The following is a 6812-nucleotide window of genomic DNA, read 5'->3' as shown; positions in this document are numbered from 1 at the left end:
CCAATTCAAAAGAAAAGGACAGAGCTTTAACATCCGTGTGTCTTCATGGGGTCAGTCCAATGGTCCAAGATTTTTTTTTCACAGAAAATTAGGCCCTATGTTCCCACATTTCTAAGATTTGTTAAAATTATGCCCCATGTTCCCACATTTCTAGGACATTTTCAAAATTAGGTCTTGTGTTCCTACATTTCCCTTCAGTTTACACCCTATCCTCCCACAACATTATTTAGGGTTAGGGGGCTAAAATCTGATACAAATTTATGAAAAAGGAAATATGGGAAAATAGGGCCTTATTTTGAAAAGAAATCATAGAAATGTGGGAACATAGGGCCTAATCTTCAGTGAAAAAGAATCATAGGGCTGTGGGAACATAGGCCACGCTCCCAATGGGACAACTGAAACATTCAGTTAAAGGCAGCCAACTTAAGCTCCCAATTTAAAAGAAAAAAAAGGAAAGAGCTTTAACATCCATGTGTCTTCATGATCTGAGCCAATAAAAATAAAAATTTAAATAATTAAAACCATATTCTGTTTACAGACGGCAAGAAAAAAAAACTGCATTTTTTTAACTTTTTATTTTAAAGTGAATGATGAGTTGGGCTGTAGACGAAACAATGACTTTTTTCCTCGATAATAACGATCGCAGAGTTAAAAGACGACCGATGCTTCAGCCCGACTTGATGTCGTTTCTTCCTCCAGTGTTTCTGAAGAGAATAACGACGCGCTGACATCCGAGCTGCGAACACGCCGAAGCAGAGACAGTATTAAAGTGCGTGAAGCACTTAGAACTTATTTTTATACCAGGAAAAAGAATAAATATCTTTGTATAGAGTTATTGTACATTCTCTAATTGACCTGGAAACGAACGTGTGAAACTGAATCAATACTAATCTGAGATGAGCAGAGAGAATTGTGGGTATTCTGGAAGGATTTCATATCATAACCGGAAACTGCTTTGATGAATTGTCATGTTTCATGATCCCTAATCTTCCCCAAATAAAGAAACTAACACAAATTTGAAGAAGCAGTGTCTCCATTGTTTCTGGATAATTTTACTGCATTCATTCTTTCTACTTGTGTTGTCTTAAAGGTCCAATGTATAACGTGTTTAGTTGTTCATTATTAAAATCTGTGTTTCCCGTTCATAAACTTTTCACAAAATTTTACATTTTCATTTGCATGAACTGGGGTAGACGCTCCATATTCATGCTCCATCTTGAAATACGTTAGCCGGTAAGGGACATACAGGACATACTGCTCCACCTTTCACGTTTTCTCTGTCACATGATAAACTCACAGCTGCTAATGCTGCTAATGGGTATCGTAGCTTCCCGGTCCTGGCAAGTTTGAAGAAGGAAACATGGAGGACCACATGTATTCAAAATCCAAATTTCAGGAACAGGAGCTTCTTCTTCTTCGCCCAGAAAAAGAAAAAGGATATTTAAAAGAGCAAGAGACTGGCTTTTTGAAGCGTGAAGGCTACCGTAGCTGTAATACGTACTTTGAACTGCGTGGCATGAGAGAGCTGATTGCAATATATGATCTCAACGCTAGAAATTCCTACACATTGGACCTTTAAAGATGGTTTAGCCACAGAAAGACCTATAAGTAAAGAGTTAAGTGTGCAACCACAACATAATACTTTATATAGATCCAATCCCAGTGTTTGTTCACAATAACTTCCAGGTAGAAACCTCCTGCGTCCCGTACGCACAAGTTAACAGCGCTGAGCAAACGGGGACGTGGAACAGCTGGGTCTACTCTGATCTCCTTTATCGACAAACTCAAAAAATGGACGTAGAAGACAAGCACATTTCTGTACTTACTGGTACACTTTCTGTATGTTCTCATTAGGGTACAGTATTGTTTTTTAAGAGGCCAGAACTATACCGTTTGACTAATTTAAGGATATGAAATGAAAGAAGGGAACACTATTGTCTTTCAAAAGGGAACCTCTCCTGCGACAAGCATGTGGACCCTGTTAGATAAACAACGTTACATCTGTTTTGGGGTTGTTATATATACTTGCCTGACGTGGCGTTTTACTTGTCCTGGACAATCAGGCAACCCTTATTGTTGATCCCTGAGGTGCCACCACAATCCAAGGAAATCTGCGAGGTGAGAAAGCACAAGGCAAGGCAAGGCAAGGCAGCTTTATTTATATAGCACATTTCAGCAACAAGGCAATTCAAAGTGCTTTACATAAAACATTAAAGAGCAGTTAGAACACAATTAAAAACAATTTAAAAACAAAGTCAAGAATAATAAACAAATTAAAACAAGAATAAAATTAATAGTGCAGTATAAGAATAAAAGTTACAGTGCAGTATAAGAAATTAAAGTTAATAAAATAGATTATTTAAAGAAAAGCAACATCAAAAAGATAGGTCTTTAGCTTAGATTTAAAAGAACAGAGTTGCAGCGGACCTGCAGGTTTCTGGGAGTTTGTTCCAGATATGTGGAGCATAAAAACTGAACGCTGCTTCCCCCTGTTTAGTTCTGACTCTGGGGACAACAAGTAGACCTGTCCCAGACGACCTGAGAGGTCTGGGTGGGTCATAGTGTAGTAGCAGATCAGAAATGTATTTTGGCCCTAAACTGTTTAGTGATTTATAAACCAGTAAAAGTATTTTGAAATCAATTATTTGAGGCACTGGAAGCCAGTGTAGAGACTTCAGTACTGGAGTGATGTGATCCACTTTCCTGGTTTTAGTGAGGACTCGAGCAGCAGCGTTCTGAATCAGCTGCAGCTGTCTGATTGATTTTTTAGGGAGACCTGTAAAGACACCATTACAGTAGTCAAGTCTACTGAAGATAAAAGCATGGACAAGTTTTTCCAGATCCTGCTGAGACATAAGTCCTCTAACCCTTGATATATTTTTAAGGTGATAATAGGCAGATTTTTTTATTATGTTAATGTGGCTGTTAAAATTTAGGTCTGAGTCCATGACTACACCAAGATTTCTGGCTTTGTCTGTTGTTTTTAACATTGTCGTTTGAAGCTGAGCTCTGACTTTCAATCCTTCCTCTTTTGCTCCAAAAACAACCACCTCCGTTTTTTCTTCATTTAATTTAAGAAAGTTCTGGCACATCCAATCATTAATTTGTTCAATGCACATATTTAATTGTTGTATTGGGCTATAGTTCCCTGGCGATAAGGTTATGTAAATTTGTGTGTCATCTGCATAACTATGGTAACTTATTTTGTTGTTTTCCATAATCTCAGCCAGTGGAAGCATGTAGATGTTGAACAGAAGAGGCCCCAGAACTGAGCCTTGGGGAACTCCGCACGTCATGTTTGTATGGTCAGATGTATAATTACCTATAGACACAAAGTAGTCCCTATTCTTTAAATAGGTTTCAAACCACTTTAGTACTGAGCCAGAAAGACCAACCCAGTTTTCCAATCGGTCAAGCAATATGTCATGGTCTACTGTATCAAATGCAGCACTGAGATCAAGTAATACTAAGACTGAAATTTTGCCACTATCTGTGTTTAAGTGGATGTCATTAAAGACTTTAACAAGAGCCGTCTCAGTGCTGTGGTGTGGTCGAAAACCTGACTGGAAGGCATCAAAAATGTTGTTTAGCGATAAGAAAAGGTTGAGTTGTTGAAAAAACACTTTTTCTATGATTTTACTTAAAAATGGAAGGTTTGATATTGGCCTATAGTTGCTCATTAGTGTCGTGTCTAGGTTGTTCTTTTTTAGGAGTGGCTTGATGACTGCAGTTTTCAGGGCCTGTGGGAAGATACCTGAGAGCAGAGATGTGACAAGGACTCGAAGACTCCAGGAAAGAAGCTCAGTTATTAACATACATTAATGGGACATGAATGCTCACAACAGATCTTATTTTCCTGAAACTGGGCACCAGCACAAGAAAAACCAACTGATGTTTGTAAATCTTACTATCGTCTGTGGAGGTTTAAAGCTCCATTGTGTAATGTTTTGAGTTGATTCTTAGCAAAAAAAACTATGTTCTTTCACAAATATGAGCTCATTCATGTGTAATAACTTCCACCAACTAATCAAAGTATTCTCGTAAACGTATAATCTGCCATTCAGAATACATACGAGCAAGTCGCTTGAATGACGGCCTCCATGTTGCGCCTCCATCTTTAAAATACATTAGCCAAAGAGGGACATACCCCCACTTTTCGTGCTTTTACACTGTGACGAATGCCAGGGAGGGGGAGATTTCTCGCGAATGCCAGCAGGTTTGACAGCCTGATGAAGATGGAGGATCACGCCTATTCTCGAGGACATGTTATAGAGCCGCTGTTATGGTACAGGGATTAAAGAACCCAAATGCAGGGAGAGGCAGGCAGGCAGGAGAAGGGTTGAACACATAGATTTATTTTCTCAAAATACAAAAACAAACCTAGGGAGTACTGTGAGCTGCAGGCAAAAACCAATACAAGGAAGAAAACCAAGGGTATCCAAAAAAAACAGGCAGGAAGAAACAGGAAACACAGAAAATGACGCAGACACATGCAAACTGAGCCGAACTGACAGGGCACAAACACAAAACAATCCGACAAAAGACAAAGGAAACACAGAGGCTAAATAAACTGGGTAACAAGCAAACACGGGACAGGTGACACGAGGGCTGGGGAACAGGTGGAGACAATTAGACAATCGCACAGGCGGGAAAACACAGGAAGCAAAACTAGACAGGACAAGACAGAAAACAGACTATCAAAATAAAACAGGAAACAGAAATATACACAACAGGGAACAGAAATATACACAATGCACATGATACACCACAGAACAGAAATACACACAATCAACAGAATAATACACAGTAAAAACAGGAGAACAGAAAAATACCCAATAACAGTACATGTCCATAACCACAACAGTCGCCAGGGAAGCAAAAAAAAGAGAATTACAACGCGACAGGCAAAGCAACAAGACCAAAGTTAATATTGGAGTGGCTAGAACACTCACGGATGAAGTCGTACTTCTTGGAATAATACGGCCAGCGTAGGAGTTAAAACGCGATCGGAATGGAAGGGGCTAGAAAGTAATATTCAGTTGGTTGTCATATACAATTTCATCGCTAGATGGGAGAAATTCTTACACAATGTAGCTTTCAGCTACAGTCAGTTGTGTCTCCAGCTGCAGCAGGAAAGTAGGGCCCATAATCATTAAATGGAAACACATATATAGTCTGATTGGGTGTAAATCACTGCATGAACAGCTAACATGAGTCTAAACGAGTCTGAAAAACAAAATGAAAAGTATGAAACCATCTTTGTAGTTCCAGACAGCCAGTTGATGTTTGGTGGAGGTTTGAAACTCTAATGTGAATCTTTATCTGCTGTACGGTGACAATAAATAAGAAGCTGAGCATTAAGATGATCTGATGTCTTCACTTTGTCTCCTGAGTCTTTCTGTCTGGACTCTCTAATGGAAGATGGGCTCATGATGGGTCTGAAATCAGGTGCAACTATCAGGTGTCATGTTGTCTTGTATTTGATTTATTGAGTCAGTACTTGAAGAACAAATAACAAAAATTGCATTCAAATATTTTAGCTGAATAACACTGTGCTCTGCTCAAACACTCAAGTACATTAACAAAGCAGTGAAGAAAAAAGAAATAAACTTGATAAAAGAACTGAGACTCCAGTCCTCCTGTATGAAAGTCTGATGCACTACATCCATCCGTCCGTCCACCACTTCGACCTCTGTAGAGCGATGTGACAGTTATCGAGGCTTCGTATCACTTTTTTCTTTTAAAGCCAACCCCTTTGCCTTCCCCTCGATAACCCCCACTTCCTCTTCTGCCGTACAGCAACACCAGTTACTATCAGCGGAGCGGATGGTTAAGCCTATATTAAAAGTAGTTATTTCAGATACTTCCCTATGGTTTGGTTTATTTTTAGAGAGACACACACCCGTATTAAAGGGCCCTCGCCTCGGTGGGAAACCCGATGACGAGACAAGAGGCTTTGATTGACAACCTAGATGTCCCCTGTATGTGAAAAACACTGCACTCAGGAGATCTTTACAACCAGATGATTTCAATTGATTACTCACGTTCGACGGCTACTTCTGCCAGGGTCACAGGAGGTTCCTCTCAGCTGGAGGATCAAAGGTCTGCTTGTCTTGCTAGTCTTCTAAAAATGCACAAAAGATTTACGAGATTCTTTTGGTTCCCTTGTCCAACACGGACACAGGTGTTTTTATTTTATTTGAAGCAAAAAGTTAACAAGAAAAAGCAAATAAGCTAACTCAGGGCCTCAACCCCAAACGTATGCAGCCAGGGCCTCCACAGACACTTCCTCTTTACGGCTGCAGGGTCAGGCAGATAGTTACACAAAGAAATTCACACTAACATGTCTCTAAGCATGATTATAAGTAATATCAGTAAGCCAGCATTTAGCATGATTATATTCTTAAGCAATCATATAGTTTTAGCTGTTTTTAGGTTAATACATTTCAAAAGCAGTAATATAGTTTTAGCTGTTTTTGGATTAATACATTTCAAAAGCAGTAATATAAGTTTAGCTGTTTTGGGGTTAATACATTTCAAAAGCAGTAATATAAGTTTAGTTGTTTTGGGGTTCTCAACTGAACCTCGTTCAACACCTCCAAGTCCTTCTTTGCATCTTTCTACCAAAACGGTAACACTACTTCCGGCATTGGCACCGGACGTAAATCTGGAGGTGCAGAATTGTTCAATATGGACATTTCTACATTACTGATACTGGGCTGCAAAACATTGTTGGATTATCACTTGAGACTGAGAGGAGACATAAAACCAAATACGATTTTCTTCTTCAGTTTTCATATCAGTATTAGTTT

This window comes from Perca fluviatilis, chromosome 21 (assembly GCF_010015445.1).
Source record: "Perca fluviatilis chromosome 21, GENO_Pfluv_1.0, whole genome shotgun sequence".
Lineage (NCBI taxonomy): Eukaryota > Metazoa > Chordata > Actinopteri > Perciformes > Percidae > Perca > Perca fluviatilis.
Note: the sequence above shows the minus strand (reverse complement) of the source record.